Source organism: Artemia franciscana, chromosome 13 (genome assembly GCF_032884065.1).
Source record: "Artemia franciscana chromosome 13, ASM3288406v1, whole genome shotgun sequence".
In the NCBI taxonomy this organism is placed as follows: domain Eukaryota; kingdom Metazoa; phylum Arthropoda; class Branchiopoda; order Anostraca; family Artemiidae; genus Artemia; species Artemia franciscana.
In genome coordinates this window covers 7624631-7652377 of record NC_088875.1, presented here as the reverse complement: position 1 = coordinate 7652377, position 27747 = coordinate 7624631, and the positions used below count along the sequence as shown (strand labels likewise).

At 34.6% G+C, this 27747-nt stretch overlaps 1 protein-coding gene across 4 annotated transcripts in view; it reads right to left on the bottom strand.

Annotated features, from left to right (window-relative positions):
• The window catches only part of LOC136034471 (3',5'-cyclic-AMP phosphodiesterase-like), a 387364-nt gene extending 359940 nt beyond the window's left edge, over window positions 1–27424 (bottom strand). Inside the window, exon 1 of one of the 4 annotated variants that reach the window (XM_065715671.1) lies at window positions 27327–27424. The gene's annotated coding sequence lies outside the window, so the exon portion shown is untranslated. Of the gene's footprint in view, window positions 1–25996; window positions 26125–27326 lie in introns of those variants that run through there. The other 3 variants (XM_065715672.1, XM_065715670.1, XM_065715673.1) reach the window with 3 other exon arrangements.
• Between the last annotated feature and the right edge of the window lie 323 nt (window positions 27425–27747).

The following is a 27747-nucleotide window of genomic DNA, read 5'->3' as shown; positions in this document are numbered from 1 at the left end:
TGTTTTTTTTTCGTATGGCTCGATGGCTTTTTTTGGAAATATTTTTTATGCACACATAAGCATACATTTACATTTTACATACATTTACATATTTTTAAGTATAAGTTATATATACATAATTATACATAACTATACATGTGTAATATACATGATTATACATAATTAGACATGCATAAGAATAAATACATAAGCGTATGTACATACATAAGCATAAGTTTTAGAATTCAAGAAAGGAGTAAGAAATTTAAACTGTCTAATAAGCTGACTTGAAAACACCTTTGGTAAGCTGTTTAGCAGAAAACCCAAGACAAATATTCTTCAACACTTAGATGGGGTCTATATCCCATAAAATTTGACCAATTTCCCCAACACCAAAGGATTTTAGAATATATTTCGAAGCTTTTATGTGCTGAAATTCTGTATATGAAAATAATTAAATGGGGAGGGAGGGGATGCATTAAAATATGATTCCATACTATATTTTATTTCACTACAATTTATTGTTCTAATATTACGACAATTATGCTCGTATAAATGTCTTTTATTATTATTATAAGACAGGATTTTCACACAATCAGAAATTTCAGACTTAAAGAAATAAGTAAAAACCTCAAAAAATTTAACTAGTTGGCTGGAAAACATCTTTGGCAATTGGTAATGTGGTAACAAGCAAGGCCACACTGAAAAGACAACTTTTCCGTATGATTTATTGTCTAATTTTTTGTAATCATTTAATTTTAGCCTTCTTCTTGATATTATTCTTAGAATTGACCAGTAAATCAATCGTTTAATTATTTTGTATGATAACGTTTTTCATAATGTATTGATAATGACAAGTTTTTTTTTCAATCATTAATTGATTTTGGGATTTTTCCGTTCCAGACTTGTGTATTGCTTGAACTCACATAAGAAAAAGAAGGTTAATCAGCCTCTTTGAAAATCTGTGGAAATAAGGAGTAAGGCAAAAACCTTGAATCTTAAGAATTATTAAAAAATTTGCTTAAAATCTCCATAGCAACTGAGGAAACTTCAAGCCTTAAATTATAATTTGCATGTCCTTTGGCTAGGGTTTTCCGAAATAGTGAGTAGGCGTGGATATTTTGTAATTTTTTTTCTTAGAAACCTCTTTAAGACGCAGGTGCTATCAATTTTCTAAGAGATGCAGGTTATTGTTAGGTAATAGAGTTTGCTCATTTATGCAAGTTGGAGGTTACATAATAGAGAGCGTTTTTCTTTGATTCTTGAAAAACCTACAAGGGTCAGGAAAAAACCTTCAGGGCCAGCTGCTGGGGGACCTTCAAGACATCGGGCCTTAGCAAGCAATTCCACTGGGCACCTACCAACCCTTTGAAACCGGGGCCCCTAGAAACCAATTAAACCGGGGCCCTAGCATCCAATTTCACTGGGGGCCGTAGCACTCAATTCTAATGGGGGGACTAAAAACCAATTCCAATGGGGACCCAATGGGGAATGATTACAAGTCAATTATTGAACACATATGGAACATGTAATCCATAGATTCATCGAGACGTTTCTGTTAGAAAGTATTCCCCAAATAATAATATTAGAAAGGGTTTCTTGGTTCAGCTGTCTATCGCTCCATTCTGTTGAGAGGAAACCTCTTTCGAATCTTAACGGAGACAAAAATCTTTGGATCATAAAGGTTCCCTGAGAAAAAAAGAAAAAAAATGCATTGACAGAAAATGAACTCTTAAATTATTATGTAACGTCCAACGTGTGCATTACGTAGCATCCCACGTGTGCGCAGTCATTACGTAACATCCTACGTGTTTGCTGCCATTACGTTACAGTGAAATTTACGCTGCCATTACATAAAACATGCGTGTGCGCCGTCATGACATAGCACCCACGTGTGTGCCCTCTTCAGTAACATACGGAGTTCTCCACGGGCCCCTGAAGTCTAGCATGTCACGCGAGATTACATCATCCTTAACACAGATAAACAATACCTATTTCGTTAGAACTAAAAAATCTTGAACGAAAACGTCTTAAAGAAAAATGTCTTAAAAACGTCTTGAAATGTCCTGAGAAAAACGCCTCGAAAAAAAATGTTTTAAAAAACGCCTTGAAGGTGAAATTGGATGCTAGAAACCTGGTGGAATTTGATGCTAGGGCCCCCGTTCAAATTGGTTTCTAGGGCTCCGCAGACCAAACAAAAATCTAGATTTCTCCTGCATCAATTCTTTTATTCTTTAACTAACATTTAAACTGGATGAAATTTAGAACGAATTTATTGACAAGTGAACCACTTTGAAACGAAACAAACCATTCCGGTGGGTAGCTTTCAATCAAACATAAATTTTCAAATAACAGAGTCTGTTTATATAGTGTTTCAATGTTGTTTTTTTTTTATTCCAGGCTTTTTGTACTATATTGCCAAAAATATATTCATTTCTATAACGCAAAATACTATTGAAAGAGCCCTCTAACAAATAACAAAGGAAAAACGAGTAATGAGGCGCTATACATGTATCAATTTTTACTTCCTTGAAACATAGACTTTCTTTTTATATTAAAATGTAAATTCTCTATTACTTATGAAAGCATGCAACAATATTTACTCCCTTAGAGATACAATTTAGTTCCCGGAAGGCGTTCCCAGGATTCCCAATATCCTGAGTGCTTTTAGTGTATCCGATAGTCTTAGGAAACGATTTAGAACGCAGTCTCAAAAGTAATTAAATTGTAATTTTTGTAAGTTAAAGGAAAATGAAATTCAGATGCATACGTTGCCGTAGCAAAAGACCCAAAACTCGAAAATAAAAATTTCCTCGCCGTCCCTATTTTCTCACGTTAACTGACTCTTAGCTTTCTTAGGAATGTAAAGAAATAATAATCGGAGGAAAGCCAAAATTTTGGGTTACGTGTAGAGAGAGAGACAGTAAGGTGAAATATTGAAACTCCTGAAAAATTTGTTTTATTTCACAGATGCTAGGCGCACATATAAGATTAAATTACTTAACTTTAAGACTAAATGAGTAACAGAAGAGGCTTTGTGAAAAAATCATTTAGAGTAATCCAAGACATTGAGCTTCATCCTGAAAGATTGAAATGATACTTTTCTGGAATTTTAAGTTTAGACTCAAAACAGCAAAGAAAACGTACTTTCACCTCTGGGACCCCAAGTTCTTAAGTTGCTTATGAGATTAAATTAGCTTACTTGTAGAACTGAATGAATAAGGAAAAATATTTTACAAAAATTGTTAAGATTAATTCAGCAAATTGAATTAAACGTAACTTATCCTGAAAATTTTAAGTAAAACTTCTATGAAATTTCTAAGCTTAAAAGGTGCAACAAAAAAGAAAAATAAAGGGCTTTATCAGAGGTGTCAACTAGCGGGGTAGGGGAGGGGATGTACATCCTTAGAATCCTCCCTTTCAATATACTGGAAAATGTCATTTTGGGGGCATCTTCATGGGAAAATACATATTTTGGATTTTCTTTAATAAACTGAAAATTGGAAAAATTGACACCCCTTGAATTTTGAAAAATAAATTCCTTCCCCCTCTAAAATCACGTAAATAGATTTTGGGTTTTTCCTGAAATTGAAGCCACTTCGTTTTGTTATAATACAGTGGTAGAAAGTGAGGTATATGTTCAGTGATTTACGTCCCCAGGGTACTTTTATAAGTCAATCAATAATCCTCAGCAGTATACCAGAAATGAAAGTCAAAAGCCAAACCTTTTCAAAACTCATTTGGGCCAAATGGAAATTCTAGGTGCAAAAAGGACAACTATCAAAGTCAGTCACGGCATTTTTATTAGAAGGTCATGTTTTAGAAGCAAAAACTTGGTATCAAACCAGTTGTCAGGTTCTACAGGTCTAATACATTTTGTCAAATCAATCACATAAATACCCAATCGTGTGTTGAGTAGGCAAATCAATAAACACACCTTTTAAAAACTTTATTTGAGTAGTATGACCATACCAGGTATAAGAGGAACAGCTATTTAGATCATTTTTTAGTTGAAGTTCATGTTTTAGAAATCCTTATAAAACCGGTTACCAAGTTTTAATGGTATAATGCATTATACCATTATATGCATTAGAAGATATAATGGAGGTTAATAGCCACACCCTTTGAAAACCTGATTTGTTCTTTGATTCTCTTGTACGAAATCTTAAGCCAGTAAAAAAGTGAAAAATTAATTTCCACCTGTTTGGCTCTTTCTCTTTGAAATTTTAATGGGAAGTTTGGAAAGTTTTTGGCCACAATACTTTTATGAATAGTTTCTCCGTGTCTTTTTGTTACTGCCCAATGTACGTGGCCATGACAAAGACAAAACAATTAATTCATCAAGTTGAACTTCGATGAATAAACTGGAGATACAAAGCTTTTCCAAATCTTAAGTCAAAATCATATAAAGATAAATCTCTTCGTGGAGGATTGTCAATACTTGCAATGGCCCAAAATAGACGACAAAAATTTGGCTTTAAGTTTTGCTACTAAAAAGTGCTTTTTATATTAATATTAATTTTTCCACGCGTGAAGTCCTGAATATTAGAAGCCAGGCAAACGTCGAAGGAAGATTTTTCTAAATTATGAAGGTCATTGGTTTTTGTTATTTCAATGAAATCAATACAGCTAAACGTGGATTCAGCTGAATCTGGAAAATCTCTTAAGCTATTTGAAAGAATGAACGAAATTCTTCAAACTAATCAAAAAGTTCCAAGTAACGCACTGTAGTAAGGAGCGACCCGGCTCAATAGTAACCGAAACACTAAAAACCGGAATTTTAATACCAAAACATACATAAAAAATTGGATTTTTATACTGAGTATAAGTTTCGTCAAGTTTAGTTCGTACCCATCAAAAGTAACGAGCCTGAGAAAATTAGAATTACTTTCCAAAAAATGGGGAAGCCCCCCCCCCCTAAGAGTCATAGAATCTTAACGAAAATTACACCCATCAGATCCGGTGTATCAGATAATTTTACTGTAGAGGTTTCAAGCTCCTATCTAAAAAATGTGGAATTTTTTTATTTTCTGCCAGAAGAAAGATCATATATGCGTGTTTATTTGTTTATTTGTTGTTGTTTTTTCCTATGGGTGATCGTATCGACCCAGAGGTCCTAGAATGTCGTCTGAGGGCTCATTCTAACCGAAATTAAAAGTTCTAGTGCCGTTTTTAAGTAAACAAAAAAATTGAGGCCAGCCAGGCCCCCTCCCAGGTTCATTTTTTCCAAAAGTCACCGGATCAAAATTTTGAGACAGCCATTTTGTTTAGCATAGTCGAAAAATTTAATAACTATGTCTTTAAAGACGACTTAATCCACCACAGTTCCCAAGGGAAGGGCTGCAAATTATGAACTTTGCCCATTATTTACATATAGTATTGGTTATTGGGAAGTATACTGACGTTTTCAGGGGTTTTTCCTGGCGAGGGGGGAGGGAGGGGATTACGTTAGAGTATCTTTCCAGAGAGGAGAATTTCCACGAAGGGGGCGCTGAATTTTCCAGTATTATTTTAAAAAACAATGAGAAATTAAATAAAAACAACAAGGTTTTTCAACTGAAAGTAAGGAGCAATATTAAAACTTAAAACAAACAGAAATTATTACGTATATGAGCAGATTCGTCTCTTCCTCAATACCTCGCTCTTTACGGTAAAGTATTTTTAGTGTTTCAAAAGATCTATTTATTTTAATTAAAAGGCCTTTGTGATTCAGAGGTCATTCTTAAAGAATTTGAACAAATTCAAACTTTCAAACAGTTAGTGGTAACGAACTGTGGTAAGGAGCGACTCGGCTCAATAGTAACCGAAACTCTAAAAAATAGAATTTTGATAACAATAGTTACATTAAAAGAATCGCATTTTAATGTTGATTTTAAGTATATAAGTTTCATCAAGATCAGTTATAGCCATCAAAAGTTACGAGCCTGAGAAAATTTGCCTCATTTCCGAAAACAGGGGGAAACACCCCCTAAAAGTCATACAATCTTAACGAAAATCACACCATCAGATTCAGCGTATCAGAGAACCTTATTGTAGAAGTTTCAAGCTCCTATCTACAAAAATGTGGAATTTCGCATTTTTTGCCAGAAGACAGATCACGGGTGGGTGTTTATTTGTTTTTTTTTGTTTGTTTTTTTTCTTTTGTTTTTTTTCCCAGGGGTGATCGTATCGACTGAGTGGTCCTAGAACGTCGCGAGAGGGCTCATTTTAACGGAACTTAATATTTCTAGTGCCCTTTTTAAGTGACCGAAAAAATTGGAGGGCACCTAGGCCCCCTCCCACGCTCTTTTTTTCCCAAAAGTCACCGAATCAAAATTCTGAGATAACCATTTTATTCACCATAGTCGAAAAATCTAATAACTATGTCTTTAGGGACGACTTATTCCCCCGCAGTCCCCGTGGTAGGGGCTGCAAGTTACAAACTTTGACCTGTGTTTACATATAGTAATGGTTCCTGGGAAGTTATAGACGTTTTCAGGGGGATTTTTTTTGTTTAGGGGGAGATTTGAGGGGGGGTTACGTAGGAGGATATTTCCATGGAGAAACTTGTCATGGGGGAAGAGAATTTCAATGAAGGGGCGCAGGGTTTTCTAGTATTATTTGAAAAAAAAACAATGAAAAAATAAATATAAAAGTTTTTGAGCAGCATTAAAACTTAAAACGAACAAAAATTATTACACATATGAGGGGTTTACCTCCTCGTTATACCTCACTATTTACGCTAAAGTATTTTTAGCAATTTCAACTATTTATTCTACGACCTTTGTGATTCATAGGTCATTCTTAAGGAATTGGGACAAAATTTAAGCTTTAGGGTAAAGAGCGAGGTATCGACGAGGGTTGAACCCCCTCATACACGCAATAAAAACATATGCATATAGAAGTACGTTACGTAAATTAAATCGTAAGTTACGTATATTTTTTACCAATGAAAACGTTTGTAAAACAATAGCTTGTTTTGAATATTTCTTGAAAGAAAGATACTAAGAAATTTGGACTTAATTAGTGGTGAAACAGTTTTGGAAGTTGATGTAATTATGAAGTTAGTTAGGTTGTGCAACACATTCTCTTATTTTTTCAATTCAGAGGAGGTTCTTTCGAACAAGTAAATGGTTTACCCTTGGGGGCCCCTTCAAGTCCTTTATTAGCAAATTGTTTTGTAGAAAATATTGAAAAATAGCTTTAGATTCATATTTTTTAAAACATAAATATTGGGGGAGATATATGGATGACATAATTTCAGTATGGAATTATGGGGAGGAGGAATTAAAAGGTTTTTTAGAACATCTTAATTTTTGGGGAGGTGATTTAAAATTTACAATAGAATTAGAAGAGGATAATAAACTTCCTTTTCTGGATGTTCTTCTTTTAAAAAATGAAAATAGTCTGGATTTTAAGATTTACAGAAAACCTACTAACAATAACAGATTTTTGTCGTTTTTCTCCGGTCATGCTCGCCAAGTAAAAATCGGTTTAATCATATCCTTAACTGACCGCATTTTTAGAATTTACTCACCAAAATTCATTGAGGAGGAATTATTGTTGTTAAAAGAGATTATAATAAGTAACCATTATCCGGGTTGGTTAATTGACCAGACTTTTTCGAAAAGAAGGAAAAAAATTCTAGAATTGTCTGACGATATTCTGGAAACAACAGAAAAGAAAGATATTTTTTGTTCTCTACCATATGTTCCAGGGTTGAGTGAAAAGCTAAAAAGAATTTTACAAAATAATGGCTTAAAGGTAGCTTTAAGAGGTAGTAATACTTTGGCTAGTTTTTTAAATTATTGAAAGGATCGAACTTCCATAGAGCAACAGAGTGGGGTTTATAAAATACCATGTACTTGTGGAAGCTCTTATGTGGGACGTACTAACCAGAATTTAAAAATGAGGTTGCTACAACATCATAATTCTATTTCATCGACTTTAAAGCAAAATACCAAACCTGAAGATTTCACGTCTGCCCTCTCGGAACATATCTATAATTTTCCAAATCATTTCATTTTGTTTGAAAATGTTTCTTTGATTTCTAGGGACCAAGGTTTAAAGCAAATTTTCAGAGAAACAATCGAAATTAAAAAAAAATTATTCAAGAATAATTCCATAAACAGAGATACAGGTGAATTTGGTTTGAATTCAATTTATAATAATTTACTGAGTTCAAATAAAGTAAATATCACCTCACCTAAAAGCTAAAGTTTGAGCTAAAAGCTGAGCTAAAGTTTGACTCTTTCTCTCAACTCTACTTTTTAAAACAGTAAAAACTTTAGCGTAAAGAGCAGGGCGTTGAAGAGGGAACAGCCCCTTTCATATACTGGGTAATTTCTGTTCGTTTTAAGTTTTAATGTAGCTCCTTACTTTCAGTTAAAAAAACTTATTTTTTTATTTAGTTTCTGAGCGTGTTTTAGTTAATCCATGTTTTGATTTCGGCTCTCCGCAGATGAATAATTAAAGCGAAATTTGAATATTTGTTTCTTTGACTAAATGGCTTTCCCATAATTTTTATCGAATGATTTTGTAAAAAAAAGGAGGGGGAGGAGGCCCAGTTGCCCTCCAATTTTTGGGTACTTAAAAATGCAACTAGAACTTTTAGTTTATTACGAACGTTTTCAGTAGTAAAAGATATACGTAACTTACGAATTAGCTTACGAAACAAATTTCTATATTCGTATGTTTTTATTACGTATATGAGAGGGTTCGCCCACTCGTCCATACCTCGCTCTTTACACTAAAGCTTAAATTTTGTCCCATGAATCATAAAGGCCATAGAATAAATAGTTGAAATTACAAAAACACTGTAGCGTAAAGAGTGAGGTATTAGGAGGAGGTGAACCTCTTATATGCGTAATATTTCTGTTGGTTTTAAGTTTTAATTCTACTCCTTACTTCCATTTGAAAAAAATTTTCATATTTATTTTGTCATTGTTTTTTTAAATAATGCTAGAAAATGTTGCGCCCCCTTTATGGGGCGCAGCATTTCCCCCATGACAAATTTCTTCATGGAAAGTTTCCCCCACATAACCTCTCTTCTGAACCCCCCCCCCCTCCCAACCAAAAATCCCCCTGAAAACGTCTGTACACTTCCCAATAACCATTACTATATGCAAACACTGGTCAAAATTTGGAACTTGCAGCCCCTCCCACTGGGACTTGGGGGGAGTAAGTCGTCCCCAAAGACATAGTTATGAAGTTTTTCGACTATTTTGAATAAAAAGGCTATCTCAGAATTTTGATCCAACGACTTTGAGAAAAAAAATGAGCGTTGGAGGGGGCCTAGGTGCCCTCCAATTTTTTGGTCACTTAAAAAGGGCACTGGAACTTCTCATTTCCGTTCGAATGAGCCCTCTCGCAAAATTCTAGGACCACTGGGTCGATACGATCACCCCTGGGAAAAAAAAAAAAATAAATAAACACGCATCCGTGATTTATCCTCTGGCAAAAAATACAAAATTCCACATTTTTGTAGATAGGAGCTTGAAACTTGTACAGTAGGGTTCTATGATACGCTGAATCTGATGGTGTTATTTTTGTTAAGAATCTACGACTTTTAGGGCGTGTTTCCCCCTATTTTCTAAAATGAGGCAAATTTTCTCAGGCTCGTAAAAATTGATGGGTGAGACTAAACATGATGAAATTTATATATTTAAAATCAGCATTAAAATGCGATCCTTTTGATGTAACTGTTGGTCCATTTTTTAGAGTTTTGGTTACTATTGAGCCGGGTCGCTCCTTACTACAGTTCGTTACCACGAACTGTTTGATATCATCACAGTCAGCTCCTTCAAGCTGCAATATCGTAAAACCACTCCTTTTTAATATTAGAAGGTTTTACTCCAAGTACAGAATCGCACTGCTTGTATCCACACAGGGGATATGAGGGATTAGTTGCTGAAATAGTACACCAGGATAGGGCCCCGCTTGTATCTGTGAAGGGGATACGAGGGGCTGGCAACTCCATTTGGCTGCATGTTAGGTTTTTTCCCTACCTGGCCGGTTGGATGTATGACAGCATCCCGGGGATACTAGCAACTCGGATGTATGGGGGTCCAATGGAGGCACTGGTCACTCGGGTTTGTGTATTGAGTTTTTCAAAGTTGAATTTTGAGTTTTCAATATTTTGCATTTTGAAAATTTGGAAATAATTGAACAAACTTTCCTTTGAGAGGGCCTAGAAAAGGAAATAGGTAAAAGATATTGGGGACTGCTTCGTGATTTTACGAGAGTATTGAATCACACTTCCCAAACTTCAAGATAAAAAGGTCTCACAAAATGTAATTCTAGAGCGGTAGGAAAATCGACTTGGTTAAGGAGTTCAAGATTCTAAACGTCACTTAGGTAATATATAAAGCTAACTTAAGATTCAGTGTGTTTCAAAAATGGGAAATTGATAAAATAAAAATAGAAAATCCGAGGGAAACTGGGAAAAAATAAATCTGTTAGTAAGAAAAAACAAAGTCTCTTCTTTCATTCCTGAACCTTTCCCCTTCCTAAAACCCATCAATAACCTTCAAAATTTATCTGTCAATGTCAAGGACTTACAATAAGCAAATTTAAACCAAAAACTTTTCCGATTTTTGTACCTAATTCTTTATTCATCTTTTCGTTTCTGCTGGTCGATAAATGACAAATTGTCACAGCACTCAGTTGTGGAACTTTTCTGGCTTGAAATACAGATAAAATAAAGAAAATGCACTCCAGTGGTTATTTTACATGAAGAAATTGAAACCCATTAGGAATATGCTTAATTGTAATAATACTGTTGAGCCAAATTGCAATTCCCTTTTTTTGCGACAAAACTGGCAAAAATAGAACTAAAAATTGATCTACGTATTAAACTTCAACATTTAATTCTCACCATCATCCATATTAGAATTTATTCAGTATCAGTAATGTCATGACGATACCAGAATTGATAATCAATATCAGGTGAATTCCATTAAAAATAATTATACTTTGCTCAGTTTCAAATATATATGGGGACAAATAAAAAAAACACTTTGTTTAGTTTCAAATGTATTATGCATGACCAATAGCATACAAAAATGTTTGTGTGTAACAGGGAATGTGAGTAGGTAAGTAAGTAGGTAAGTAGGTAAGGTGGGTAAGTAGGTAATACAAACGATTAGATGGATCAAATATCAGCGGGAATCAAATTATTCAAAAATTTTCCTGTAATATCATTTAGCCAAGAAAAGAAAGAAAGGTCCTGAGCACCATTGCCCCATACAACAAAATTTACCTAGATTTAATTCATTACTTATGCTCTACTTTTGTGTCATGGCTGTTAGATGCTGCATTAAACCTCAGTACAATCCATTTTATTTTATTGAAATTGCTCTTTTGCCTTGCACAAACTTGGAACATTCATATTCTTTGTTATTCGTCTCTTGACAGACAAGTTTAAAACTAATTTTGATCCAAACTATGACACATAATTTTTGAAATTTTGATACAGTTCATTGAAGTTTTCGTTGAAAGAAAAATATGAAAAAAAAATTGCCCGAGCGAGAGCATGAAAATGGTCTATTGAACACAGTTTAGGATTTGAAAAGACATAAACGCTTCATTTAGCTTCCTATTATATATATATTTTTGGCTATATTCCAATTTCTATTCTTTTTCTTCTTCTTACCAAAAAGTGTCTGAAACTTAAATTGATTAAGGAAGTAAGGCTTCTGTAATTAGCACAGAAAACTATTTGAAGTACTTTTTCTTAACATTTGTAAATGCTGGCAAAAACTATTTATCGAGAATAATTATCAACACAATTACAATGTCTTTCAATTATTTTAATATAGAGTTGTCATATTATGTGTCTGTGTTATACTTCCATAATTCGTTTTTCTTCCGTGTAACATTATATTTCACCATTATTTTCAAGACTCTATAAGATCAAGCAGACATGCTTGTAAGAAGGGGGAGCCTCCCCCAAAAATCAAGATTCTCACAGTTAATTTGCCTTTTTGGGCTACTTTTAAAAATCGTAGCTCGCCCTCAAACAAATTGCTCCCTAACTCTCTGGAAAAACCTACCAGTGTATTTACATTTGAAAATCATTATGATTACATTATGACGCCATTGGATTGATGAGGTACAAACCGGGGGTGCTGATCCCTGTTTTATTGCCCTTCACTCATAAAGTGCAGTGGGGTTTTGAGTCAGCCATCCTGGGCCTTTGCACGCCCTTCCTGCTTCCCTTCCCCAGATTTCTCCAGGTACCCATTTAGATCTGAGTCGACTCTGCCTGAGTTTACAGAGTCACGCGACTGAACCCCCCCCCCCCCCCTCGCCTAAACCAAATAGCCAGCCAAGCCAAAAATCGAACCCGTACCCCTCGGGCAAAGGATTCACAGCCCAGTGTGTCAACCACTTAGCTAGAATGGCTTACTTACCTGTGCCCACATTTAAATTTCATAGATATTCATATTCAGAATATTCATACTTGAATACTTTTAAAAAGTATAGTTTTACAACACTGCATTAGGTCAGGCATATATTGCAAGGTGGAGCTTGGAAGCAAAGTCTTAAACCAAATTCAACAATCCTCCACATAAATTTTGTGTAGTCCCTATATATAAAATCCGAAAATAAATTCCAAGGCACATATAGGTAGACATGAAAGATTCATCATCAAGAATACACTATAGGAGATTATTTATCCTAGAAAATCCTCGAAAAAGCACAAGTTGCACGATAAGATTCATTCATTTGTAATACAAAAGAATCAGATAAATGTGAATGTTCATGAATGTTTTCCCTGCTTTCTCAAGAGTCCATCGTTTGTGCCAAATTATTTTTTGTCTAAGGTTGGTGGTTATGATATGGTAAAAGATTTATTTAAAAAAGTATGAAGAATGTAAGATCGCAGAGCTTTTCTGAGTTTCGAACCAGTGGGATTAGACTGCACCTTCCTAAACTGGTAAAAAAGATTATTTAAACAACCAATTTCCCCCCCCCCAAAAAAAAACGCAAAATATTTGACATAATTCGGGGTGGTAGACATTATTCCGGTTTTGATTGTAGATTGAACGTAAAAATTTTCTTAGAAAAATCTTTTTTAGTTCGAGCTAAAAAAAAAAAACATACATAGTTTCTTCACAAGTATAAGCAATCTACAGTCTCACATGACAGTTGATCAGAACTTTAAGATATCCATATTCATCAAAATGGGAAAAAGACCCGTAAGTTCGCCCCCAAATACAATTGGTGTTGTGCAGCATCGGGACCAAGAACAAAAATTCTAACAATTTCCCAACTCCATAATTTTAATTGCTATTTAATTGATTCTACTCATAAGGTCAAACCTTAGGGAGAGGGATAGGTCCGGCTTACCCTAAATCAATTGGTTGATCTATTTATTTCTGCTTTATCCTTCAGTAATTCTTTTAGTGCAAGGATAGCTTATAATATAAGTCAAGGCCGCAAAAGGGACGGAGAGGGCTCTGGTCCTAGCTCCCTGAACCCATAAATTATCACAAACTTTTTGGCAGTTCTTGTTCAAATTGTAATTTTTTCGTAATCACACCAAGTTTATATATATATATATATATATATATATATATATATATATATATATATATATATATATATAAATATATATATATATATATATATATATATATATATATATATATATATATATATATATATATAAATATATATATATATATATATATATATATATATATATATATATATATATATATATATATATTTATATATATATATATATATATATATATATATATATATATATATATATATATATATATATATATATATATATATATTAGTAAGGAGCGAACCGGCTCAATAGTAAACGACACTCTAAAAAACGGAATTTTGATGCTAGAAAATACATCAAAAGAATTGAATTTTCATGCTGATTTTAAATATATAAGTTTCATCAAATTTAGTCTTTGTCATCAAAAGTTACGAGCCTGAGAAAATTTGCCTTCTTTTGGCAAATAAGGGGAAACACCCCCTAAAAGTCATAGAATCTTAACGAGATTATTTGTTTTTTTTCCAGGGGTCATCATATCGACCAAGTGGTCCTAGAATGTCGCAAGAGGGCTCATTCAAACGGAAATAAAAAGTTCTAGTGCCCTTTTTAAGTGACCAAAAAAATTGGAGGGCACCTAGGCCCCCTCCCATGCTCATGTTTTTCCCAAAGTCAACGGATCAAAATTTTGAGATAGCCATTTTGTTCCGTATAGTCAAAAACTATAATAACTATGTCTTTGGGGATGACTTACTCCGCCAAAGTCCTTGGGGGAGGGGCTGCAAGTTACAAACTTTATCCAGTGTTTACATACAGTAATGGTTATTGGGATGTGTACAGACGTTTTCAGTGGAATTTTTTGGTTTGGGGGGGGGGGTTAGGGTATGGGACTATGCGGGAGGATCTTTCCTTGGAGGAATACTTCATGGGGGAAGAGAAATTCAATGAAAGGAGCGCAGGATTTTCTAGCGGTACTATAAAAAAAAAACAATGAAAAAATAAACATGAAAAAGTTTTTTTCAATTGAAAGTAAGGACTAGCATTATAACTTTAAACGAACAGCGATTATTACGCACATGAGGGGTTCTAGAAATACTTTAGCATAAAGAGCGAGTTTCTAAGTCAGGGGTCATTCTTAAAGAATTGGGACAAAACTTAAGATTTAGTGCAAAGAGCGAGGTATTAACGAGGGGAAAAGCCAAACATATACATAATAAAAATATAAGAATATAAAAGTTTGTTACGTAAGTTAATTCTCAAGTTACGTATATTTTTTACTAATATAAACGTTCGTTAAAAATTAAAAGATCTATTTGCCTTTTTAAATAACCGAAAAATTGGAGGGCACCTAGGCCTCCTTCCCCACCCTTTATTTCTCAATATCGTCTGGTAAAAACTAAGAGAAAGCCATTTAGCCAAAAAAAAAAGAATTAATATGCAAATTTCATTTTAATAATCTATGTGCGGAGAGCCAAAATCAAACATGCATTAATTCAAAAACGTTCAGAAATTAAATAAAAAAAACTAGTTTTTTTTTTAATTGAAAGTAAGGAGCGATTTTAAAGCTTAAAACGAACAGAAATTACTCCGTGTATGAAATGGGCTGTCCCCTCCGCAATCCCTCGCTCTTTACGCTAAAGTTTGACGCTTTGCCACACTTATACTTTTTAAAACAATTAAAAACTTTAGCGTAAAGAACGAGGGATTGCGGAGGGGACAACTCATTTCATATACGGAGTAATTTCTGTTCGTTTTAAGTTTTAATATCGCTCCTTACTTTCAGTTAAAAAAACTAGTTCTTTTTTATTTAATCTTGCCCATAGAAGGATTTCAACACATATCTTCAGACTAGGCGTTAACCTCCTGGGCTCCTACAGCCAATCAGCAAGAAAAAATCTTGGCTCTATTCCGGGAGTGAAAAAAGAAATTTCTGTGGTGAACACCATGGGTGCGTAGTGTTATCAGAAGAAAGCAGTGGAGTTCTAACGTTTATTGTGAAGGATGCTAAGGAATGCGAAAGAAATAAATACCGATTAAAATCCACTTTTCAACGACAATAGTGTCTGGTTTGGACGCAGTGCCAATTAATATCGCGACGATAGTTATGTGTTGCTTTTGAATAATGTTTGCGCATCTGGTGTCTATATAAGCAGTGAATGGAATCTACTCCAAAACAGAGGCGCCATTTGGGCCAAATCTTGGGGTGGGCATGAACTCCATCTGGCCCCCCCCCCCGATTCACTTTGTGTCGCGTATGAAAAATCCGGGTTTTGGCAGCACATTGATCGAATATTCTAAATAAAAATGCACTTTCAGCACCCGTGTGTTGCTTGGAAATGTGCTGTAACCGAATTTGGAACTCAGCCACACTGACCTGTAAGATTAATTATAACAACGAAGAATACAATCAACGAGGCTAAGTGATTAAACTGAAAGTGAAAAATTCAACCAGACTACAGGCTAGCATTCCTCAGCGAGAAACTTTCTTATTGAAGTAAACAATACGTCGGTGAAAGTAACCTTCATTGATATACTGAGGGTTGTAACAAATATCTCAGTGTCCCTTCAGCAGAAATCTTCCAGATCAAATATATTTACAAAAAGGAAAAACATAACAAGAAAAAAAAATATAACAACATTCAAGGTAACAAGGGAAACCGCCGAGGTTTCATCTTTGCAAAATCGTCAACAAGCTGGTTGTAGTCCAAATTTTTTAATAAATCCTTCTCTGCAAATGTCAAAAGGAGGTGACTGAGACGATCATCTCCTGTTTTAGACCGCAGGTAGTTTTTCACTATTTCTAGGCTACGCTCATTGCTCGCTGTTGTCTCAGGAAGTGTGGCAGCAATACGAAGTACTTTAATTGCTTCTGAGTAAGCCACTGGTAATGCCTGAAGATGGTCGACAATGTCTAGGAAGTTTTCTGGCTTTTTCTCCTCATTGAGCATGAAATGCTTGGCAATACCAGCTTGAGATTCGAGAAGAATGCTGTCGATATCCAGCTCGCCGTAAAGAGAAGAGAAAAGCTTGAGCAGCTCTGTGTCCATAAACTTGGTTGAGCTTGGATCCAAGGCTTCGAGTGTACTCAGCACTGGCAAGTTGCCTGTGAACCTTCTCAAATTCTGCTAGTAGACGGTCAAAAGTTTTGAAATATTCTTGCTTCATTTCATCCGCCAAAGTAGCAGTCCAATTTCCAGATTCGATTAAATTCTTTCTTAGCGTCAAAGTTGTCACAAATTGTTTCCGATGCCTGGTGATCTTTTGAATTCTTCAAGGCCGTCCCTTCTGACCAACAGAGGAGGGTCTAGTCGCGGGTCTATTCACAGCAGGTATTCAATTTCGAGTTCTGTTGCAAACTCTTTAGCCTTCTTGAAAAGCAATACAAATGAAGCATCTGAACGCAGGTCGGTGAGTTTGCTTCTTGTGGCCTGAATCAGGGTGCGCTATCGAGAAATAACCAAGTCGACAGCGACGGCATGGAGCTGCTGAGACAGCGATTTCGTCGCTCGTGTAATTGCTTCTATGTAGTGAAATTGGAAGATAACAAGGAACGATTCCATCAGGGAATGATAGGCCAGGAACTGACCTATTTTAGTGTATCAACTTAGAGAAATTACTGCAAATATTCAGAATTTATAATATTAATATAATCATCTAGGAAATGGGCATTTGACAGAACTTGAGAATTAGATTATGTATCTAACCTTCTTTCACTGTTTACAATGTTTAACAGCAAATAATGTTAATATTATGGCCGGCAAGGGGCCCTTTTTGGTGGAAGCTTGGGCCCCCTGAAAAATCTGGGGTGGACATTTGCCCACCCCCCAAATGGCCGCTCTGGGCTTACTTTTTAAGCATAGGCACCCCCTCAGGCCACCTAGTCTTTATGCTGAAGCTTACCAAGTAAACATTTGCTATGAAAAAACCCTTAGTTATTTTTGTGTGAAGCTAATTTGTGTATGAACGTCTACTGTATCTAAAAGTAAAAAAAATTGCGACGAAGACCACACTGCCTTTCCATAACAAATAAACACAAAGTAGAAACAATAGGGAAAATCTTTTCAAGACAGTGGAAATCAATTCTGTGAATATTTCGGCCGTATGTCCAAGGGCTGTCTTCAGCACAATACGAGAACGAGAGAGAAAATATGTATATATAAATAAACTTACATTAAAATGTGAGAATTAAAACTAATAATGTTTTTTTGAAAACTTCTTTAAAAACAGTCCTAGCATTTTTATTTATTTATCAGTAAACGACCGATATAAATGGCAAAAATAATACTGTTATAATCCAAACATTTTAATCTTTACAAAAAGGACGGCAGCTAAGATTTTTAGGTTTTTGTGTTTTTAGTTCCATTTGTAAACCATACCTCGAAATCAAAAGAAAGCCACAGTATTTTGATTTATGGCCACTATACGTTTTTAACCTTATTTTATTATTGATCAAGGGTTAGTGTTTAATTAGGCGGTTATCGTCGTAACCGTCATGATAAGCAGCCTGCATCTCATTTGTGAAAATAATTAACGCACAAGGAAATGTCTTAATTGCTTTCAGATAGGCCATTTACTAAGCGTGATTGCTTTCTCCCATTCATTTATACAGTCCCAATCGATTAGCAATAAAAAGCGATTAAAAACGATAGGTACTCCGGTGCAGGTATATACGCAAGGGAGGGAGGGGGGTTGGAAAAATAATCCCTAAGAATCAAGGAATTAGTGCGATTTTCTTCTGTTAAAAAGAAGAAAAATGGATGAAGAACAGGATCGTATTCAAACTTTTGTTCAGAGGGGAGGTAGGTGACACAAAAAGCTTAAAAAGTGCATAAAAAATTTATTCGCATCCGTTTTTTTTATATTTTTGTGAGTCAGACAAACAATTCGGTTTAGGGGGGGGGGAAAGGTTAAGCCCATGTCTACATCCGGCCTTGGTGGCAAGTAAGTACAAATTTCGTCAAAACGGAAAAAAATTATGAAATTTATGTAAACTGACATCATAAAACATCATCGCGGACGCACGATGATATTATAAAACATAATCTTTCATGGAGGCTGAGGCTCTTGTCAAAAAGAAGACCTCTACTATCAACTGCTATTCCTAGTGGCATCTCATTTCTATCCATCAGAGGCTATTACATGTGTGTATGCTGCTTTAAAGCCCTACTCCACTTGGACTTTAACTCTTTACTCTACTGCCATGATTTTTTTCCTTTAAATCCTCTCTTATGATTCATCACCACAATTCCAGAACCCTCTACTTTTGCTACCTTTACTATGTTTTCTGCAATAAAAGGTTTCCAAAAAGAAAAATGTTTGGCAGTCTATTATTTTACATAAAATATCACTTAACCAACTTATTATTTCATCATCTTAGCCCTAGATATCGAAATTGAACCATATTTCTCTAGAGTTTTATGTACTCTGTAAACTATTCTCCACCGAAGCCTCCGAGCACTGCGCTTTTAGTACCTAATTTTAGTTCTAAGATTGATCTTCCTATTCTTTCACTATTTCACCAACGGAGAAAAACCATTCTGCACCTCCCTTAGAGCTAATTTTACCTATGGATACGTAACTGTCCACTTAGTCATTATTCTCGGTGCCTACCTTCATTTTTTCACTTTTTTCAAATCTTAAATTTGCGGCACCAGCCAGGGCCGTTTCCAGGTGAATCAGAAAGAGATTCCTGGGGGGGGGGGGGGTGTCAAGACCCCTAAACCCCCTGGATGCGGCTTTGGCACCATATACTTTTTAGTAACTGATTTTCCGCTAGTCTTTTACATCACTAATCAAGAGGTTTTAGATGATTGTCGTATATTATCTTGAAGGAATCAACAAATAAACTTTAAGTTTAAACGTGCCCAGAGATATCATTTAAAATGAAGTGCAATATCGAACTAAGCCGTTTTTCAATTTCTTTGTTCTTGGCATCCCAACCTTTAGATAATTGGACCAAGCTGTGTGCCTTCGTGTCTCTATTTTTGTTTGGCAATGGGGGGGAGAGGGTGGCACAACAGGATAAAGCTCTACAGAAGGAGGTGAATTTATATACATATAGAAAGCAGCCATCGATGCTACATGAAACCTTTCATTAGAATGGGTTGCTAGTACAACTGCCCTATTAGCCATATTATGGATCTTTTGAACTGACGGCAACACCGTTTTCGGAGCACCAGTAAACAGCGGGCATCCATATTGACGATGGGTCTGATGCAAGATATGTGACGTGGGATGATCTAGCTAGGTAAGAGAAAAATTTTACAGTGTGATCCTCAACTTTCTCGTGCAGGAGTTTCCTACTCAGTCGAGGTGGGTTCTACAAGAGAGGTCCGGGGAGAAGTGGATTCCTGGGTGACCAATGGGTGTATGTGTGCCACGTTCAATTGGGATATTAGCAGCTCCTCTGTTTTTCACGCATTGAGTTAGACCATCTATGCATCGGGCCACTTATCAATTTTCCAAAGGTCCGTCTGGTAGGAGTAGGGAGGTTTGTGTTAGGTCTTTGTGTTTTTACGGCCAAGTGTGTCGTGGTAGTGGCGGCAATGTAATTCAAAGGATTTATAAGGTTGTATTTCATGTCATTTATGTAGATAATGGAAAGCGAAGGTCCCCTGGCGTACGCCTGCCTTTATTGGATTTTGCGGAAACTATACCGGCAAAAAACAACCTGCATACCTATTTATTCCGAATCTTCAACTTTATTTATGTTTTTATGTGTATATTGAATAGCATAAACCCTATCTACTCTTTGTTTAGGTGACTTAGTCTTCTTAATATTAATTGTCAAATCTAATGTAGTACCGTGAACTCTAAAAATCTCCCGCTTTGGACATCACTAATACTTTTACCTCTAACACTCCGATCTTCTGCATAAGCTGAGACAAGGGGACGTTTAACTTGCCATATTCCATAAAAATAATCTATAAAAAGGGGGATAAAACACTTCCCTGCTTCATTCCTGATTCTACACCAAAAAACCAATGACCTTCATCCTCTCCATTAACTGTCAAGTAATTGTCATTGTTATCCTTAATGTCAATTAATTGTCATCCTAACTGTCGGTTAAGTGGCGAGCCTATTGTTGTAGCCTAACCTGAACTCTCAAAATCTTTCAATTTGCTTTCGATAATACTTTTACTTATGCCGCTCAAATCATATGCATTCGTTAAGTCTAGGAGACCTTTAACTTACAAGAGTCCATCAAAATAATCCATACAATGGAGGATAAAATACACAAATACTTGATTTCAGATTTTACATCGAACCAATCAATGGCCTTAATTCTCTACCTTAACTGCAGCAATACTTCTTTCCTAGATACTACTAACCACTTCAACCTACAACTTATTTGGTTTACCATAATTATAATAATAATACTTTTTCTATCTGCCAAATCAAAGGGAAGTTTCAAACTGCTGAATCATAAACTCATTTCGTAATCTATAAATTCAGAATTAAAGGATTCTGATAATCCAGAAACTTTTCATTGTTTATCTAAGCGTCAAAATTTGGTGAAATCTTCTTTTTTCCAATTTTCAAACATATTTTTGATTTTTTTTTTTTTTTTTTTTTTTTTTTTGTTATTCCAGACGTGAAAATTTTGAGCTTAGGAAAACCGTTTATGGGTATCTAGAGGTTTCGGTGGTCTTCTCTCGGTCGCATTGCATTTAAGAAAACTTAATGACTTTCTCGATTAATCATCAAAAGCGAGTTCTGTCCAGTTTTTAGGTTTCTAATATGAAACCTTTCGTGGTAACGAACTGTAGCAAGGAGCGACGCTGCTCAATAGTAACCAAAACTCTAAAAAATGGAATTTTGATACCAATAGCTACGTCAGAAGAATTGTATTTAATGCTGATTTTAAATATATAAGTTTCATCAAGTTTAGTCTTACCCATCAAAAGTTACGAGCCTGGGAGAATCTGCCTTATTTTAGAAAATAGGGGGAAAACCCCCCTAAAAGTCATAGAATCTTAACGAAAATCACACCATCAGATTCGTATCAGAGAACCCTATTGTACAAGCTCTTATCTAGAAAAATGTGGAATTTTGTATTTTTTGCCAGAAGGCAGATCACGGATGCGTGTTTATTTGTTTGTTTGTTTTTTTTTTTGTTTTTTTTTTTTCCAGGGGTGATCATATCGACCCAGTGGTCCTAGGATGCTGAGAGAAGGCTCATTCTAACGGAAATGAAAAGTTATAGTGCCCTTTATAAGTGACCAACAAAATTGGAGGGCACCTAGGCCCCCTCCCACGCTAATTATTTTCCCAAAGTCACCGGATCAAAATTCTGAGATCACACGTGGGAGGGGCTACAAGTTACAAACTTTGACCAGTGCTTACATATAGTAATGGTTATTGGAAGTGTACAGACGTTTTCAGGGGGAGTTTTTGGCTGGGGGAGGGGTTGAGAAGAGGCTGGCATTTTCCGAGAACTTTCCATCGATGAATCTATCATGGGGGAAGAAAATTTCCATGAAGTGAGCACAGGATTTTCTAGCATTATTTAAAAAAACAATGAAAAAATAAATATGAAAAAGTTTTGTCTACTGTAAGTAAGGAGCACTATTTAAACTTAAAACGAACAGAAATTATTACGCAAATGAGGGGGTTACCTCCTCCTAGTACCTCGCTCTTTACGCTAAATTATTTTTAGTAATTTCAACTATTTATTCTACGGCTTTTGTGATTCAGGGGTCATTATTAAGGAATTGGGACAAAATTTAAGCTTTAGTGGAAAGAGCGAGGTACTGACGAGGGGGTGAACCCCCTCATATACGTAATAAAAACATGAGAATACAAAATTTTTGTTACGTAAGCTAAATTGTAAGTTACGTACATCTTTTACTAATAAAAACATTCGTAAAAAATTAATAGTTCTAGTTGTCTTTTTAAGTAACCAAAAAATCGGAGGACAACTAGGCGTCCTCCCCTCCTTTTCTTCTCAAAACCATTCGATCAAGAATATGAGAAAGCCATTTAGCCAAAAAAAAATAAATATGCAAATTTCATCTGCGGAGATGAGATTTCAAATTTTTATGATTCATCTGCGGAGAGCCAAAATCAAAACATGCATTGATTCAAAAACGTTCAGAAATTAAATGAAAAAAAAAACAGTTTTTTTAACTGAAAGTAGGGAGCGACATTAAAACTTAAAACGAACAGAAATTACTTCGTATATGAAAGGGGCTTCTTCCTCATCAACGCCTCGCTCTTTACGCTAAAGATTTTTACTGTTTTAAAATGTAGAGTTGAGAGAAAGAGTCAAACTTTAGTGTAAAGAGCGGGGCGTTGATGAGGAAGCAGCCCCTTTCATATACGATGTAATTTCTGTTCGTTTTAAGTTTTAATGTCGCTCCTTACTTTCAATTAAAAAAAACTTGTTTTTTTATTTAATTTGCTTTAAATGCCTCGTTATATAATAGTAAACTGCTCCATTCGAGCCTGATTCTGAAGAAGATTTGATGAAATAGAATTTATTTCGAAAATTACAAGGAATCCAAGGGGTCAAACTATCAAAATTTTATTTATGTAATCTCATATTTTCAGAAGCCTTTCTGCTAAAGTAAGAAGCACAAATCCCTAAGTGTATATATAAATCAAAATAGTTTCTAAATTAAAGTAAAGAGTAACTTTGAAATTACATAGCTGTTTTTATCCTGTGGATAATTATTATCCCGTAAAAGAGAGGGAATTCTATTCTCCTCAACCTATTGCTGTTTACGTTAAAGTGTGAATTTTTGTAATGCTCATGAATTTTTTGTATAAAAGCAATATTATAAAATTTAATTATGTTTGATCATGGCAATTAGAGAAGGTATAAACGAATAAAATTTCTACATCGAATTTCTTGAAATGAAATTGGTAAATAAGTCCTTTGGAATTACCAGCCAGCTATGCATATTGCAGTTAATGAAAACCTTTCAACAAATAAATAAATTCCACTTTCCTCAACCTATTGCTGTTTAAGTTAAAGTTTGAATTTTTGTCAATGCTCACGAATAAATGCTTCTTTATAAAAGCAATATTACAAAAATTTAATTATGTCTTTATCACAGCAATAGAGAAGGTATAAACGAATAAAATTTCCACATAGAACTTCTTGAAAGGAAATTGGTAAATAAGTCCTTTGGAATCACCAGCCGGCTGTGCATATTGCAGTTAATAAAAACCTTCCAAGAAATAAATAAATAGTAAACAAATATAACAGATAATAAAAATAAAACTATAGAGAAAAATAGAAAATATAAAAAATCAAGTAAAAGAAAATTGAAAAATAAAAGAGTTTATACATAAAAAAGCACTGTTAACGAATATTTTCAATCAAAGAACTAGTCCAATTTAAAGTAAGGAGTGGGAGTACAAGGGATGGCAGCTCAATCTTAATACCGCTTGAACTTTCGAGTATATGTTTTTTGTATGAACTTGTAAAAATCATTTTAAATTTACTTATCTGATATATAAATAATTTTATATATGCTTCTTCTTCTTCTACGCTTCTTTTAACTTTGGAGAAAAATCTAACAAAATAGCACATTTTTTAATTTCTGCGTAAATTACACTATAGTCTGTAGAAAACTTATGGGGAGAGTACCCACATGTTTTTTTTTATGGTAGTTTCTGTTTTATGGATATAATCATTGTTACATATGTTAATTGTGGACTTGATTTTTTCATTATCAATACTAGATCAATACTAAAAATTATTTGATTTATGTTTAATGAATAATAATAGAGAGTGTTCGATTAATAATAACTGATTTCTCTGGTTTTGAATTTGATATTTCATGTGTGAACCCTATATCTGGCCGTTTTTGGGTTAAATTTTGGAATTTTTTCTTCCATCACATCCTTCAAAATCTATCCAAAAAACAGTAACTGACGAATTTTACTAGTCAAAATAGTCTAATCTGCAAGTGTTTGAAGTAATATTAATACATTTTTAGGTGTTAAAATTTTACCCTAAATTGTTTTTAGTTCAATACTTATAGCATTTATGAATGCAACAAATTTAATTAACGAGTAGTTAAAAGTGCTTATTAATACAGATTACTTCTTGAAACATTTGAATTAAAAATTTTATTGCTTATAACAAATGCACGCTAATAAGGTCTTCCATTCTTAAGATATTGTGAAAAAAAAAAATTCCCTGTTCCAATTGCCGTTGTGCTTGAGCAATGGTTTTTAAAACACTGAAGGAATTTCTAAAATACGGAATTTTCTAGACAGTGGCGTTAGGGATGTCATACACGCTGAATTTCGTTGCGTGAATTCCACCAAGATCGTACCTTATTTTGGGGAATTTAATTCCTGTTTCTTGAATTATGCGGATTTTCATATACCAGCAGTAATCTTGAGCTACTTTAAAATTAATACACTTTGCTTATTTATAATTGGCATAAATAATAAATTTTGTTGTTGTATAAATTGAAAAAAAATTATTTATTGAGAGCTTCGGTTTTTATTGACAAGGATTAATCTTTAGCCAACCTACACTTTGTTACTAGTTTGCTAAAGTTGTTACTAATTCTGGTGACATAATTTGCTGTTTTTACCCTCTATTACATTTTAAAGTGCCTGAAGCTACAAACTCAAAGCGTCTAATGTAAATTATCCTAATTGGGGTAGAAATGTTGATCTGGGATGTGTTCTAAAGCTTGCACTGAATTTGCACATATATTTGCACAGAAGGAACTTTTCATTATCTTGAAAAACAGTTGAGTTGAGATAATTAGTTCCCAGGACTAAGTCTACAGTCGAAATTGCGCTCCAGAAATATGTTTTCAAGTTCAAAATATTTTGCGACGTTCATAAATACGTCAAGCACTGGATAGTTTTTTAATTTTACCATTTCTATGCACACTTTGGATGACGTTCGAACGACAATTTTTAAGGATTCTACAGGAAAATTTGCCTCCACAATTGAGTGAGATACATTTCCATGATTATTATGGCAAACTCCTTTCTCCTTGATTATATTTAGGGATTTATTGCTGAAGAAAATTTTGCTCGTATACCAAATCACTTGCCTAGGATCCACGGAGCATTCTCTACAATAATCATCTTTCAGGTGGCCACATATTAAACTCTGTAAGTCAGCGAATTCTCTAAAACTAATTTCGTTTTTTTATTGGTCAGCTCATAATTTTTTTCTCGATAAGTAACGCCGTAAAACATTTTCGCTTTTACGGATGTGGTTTTTCATATCATAGATCTGGCAACACTGATCATAAAATAGTAGACCAATAGTGGAATTGCAATATATTGTAGTCGTTGCAACAGACAGCTGATACTATCGTCAATTTTACTGTTGACAACTCAATGAATTTTGAGCAAGAATTACGAAACTATTTATATTTAAAGTACATTGGCGGGAATCATTTAACTTGTAAATTAAATTTTGGCTTATTATATAGACAGCATCATCTTACATCTCAAGAGGTATTGTAAATAGAAAATTCTTTTGGGAAAGCTATATCCTAAAACCTTCACTCTTTCTAATACATACAATACCTGCTTTAGCACTGAGGACTTACTAATCCTTGAAGTCTCTTGTAAGGGAAATATTAGTTCATAGAAAGACTATTCCACTCGGAACTCAAAAAGACTGATTTCCCCACCAGTGGATTTGAGAAACTAGGCTTTGGACGCTGGGAAAACTGAATTAAGACATTGAATGCAATGAGGAGAGAAAAGGAATCCAATTTACGGTTTGCGCCACACATGAGAAGTTTGTCTATAAGGAATTATGAGGCTACTAAATTGCAATATGAATAATTTGTTTGGTTTTGCAATTGAGTTCGCCGAGGAACAGGCATAGAATTTGGCTTTTTGGGGAATCAGTTTGTTTAGTAAATGCCTTGGTAAACGTTTTTAAGGCCTTCATGTCGCACCTGAGAAAATTACCTATAAAAATTTAAGAGGAAACCTATTTACAAGTGTGGATCAAGTAAAAAAAACCATCAATTTCTTCCATAGTCTCAAGCTTTATTGATACATTTTTTCAATGGTTTTAGAAAAGGTTTTTATCTGAAGATGTCATAATCACGGCCTAAACTTTCAGAATTAAACACAAAAAGGGTACACCAAAAAATAGGTAACACTAAAACATTCGAACAATTTTTATTGGATACCAGTGTGAAAGTAATATCAAGCGTAGAAGCAGTACACTTTAATTTCCGTCGTCATAAAAAGGAGGGTTGTATTACTCACCCTTTGAGGGGTTGAACCGCCTCAAAAATGTCAGTCCGACTCACAAGAAGGTAACAAAAATTAATAAATCAAATTGTTGATACGCTTTTGAATTTTTTTGTAGCTCAACCCCTCCCCACCTCCCAAGAAAAAATTCCAGATTTGACCCTGCAGAGTTATTTTTTGTGAGAGGGGGAGGGTAAACACAATCTTTTAAAACGCATCAAAATTTGTTTATATACATTTCTGCTACGTTTTTTATTCCGACAAAATTTATGGGAGTCGGAGGGGCCAATCCCCCTAACCCTCCCCCTTGGATATGACAAAATGAAATTTGACGGTTCAAGTTGTAGCTTTATGTCAATTTTAATATTGGGAGGCATCCATTGAGGTATACTAAATATTTCATAATTCAGTTTACCAGCTAAATGATACTCCTTGCACACCAACCCCTGGACCCATGATAGTAGGACCCATGGACTCCAGAATACTGTGAACGTTCCTAATAAAAGAACAAATTTGGTAGGAAAAAAAATAGAAAGAAATCAAAGACTAATAAAGCGAAGGCACACAGAGAAGACCTGCTCTGCATTAATAGGTGAATAAAAAGAAGATTACATTCTTATTAGGTTTGAGAAAGTTCTATTTGTACCTATTTGAGTCTTAGTCGGATTTTTACCTCTGTCACTGTATTGATTATAAGGCAAATTAACCGGTTGTAAGGTTTAAAAATATCAAATGTTAGTTTCTAACACGAAATAATCATATAAACTGAGAGATCAACAATGTCTAGAGATGCATTTGTTTTATCAAAAAATTGTGTAATAAAAACGGTGACGTAGGTCATTAGATATCAGTGAGTTTTTTTTCAATTATCCTCACGTGATGTAAATGTTCGTAATGGCTCAATGTCAACCTGTCACTTAATTCTGACATTTAACGATCTTTCGTGTTAGATGTGTGTTTTTACGAACTGTCGGATATTTTTCAAAAGTTAGGCCTCTATTTGAACAAGAAAAATAACAGTCCTAACATGTCGATTTTTGAAATTCTTCAGATGCCGGAGGTAAACG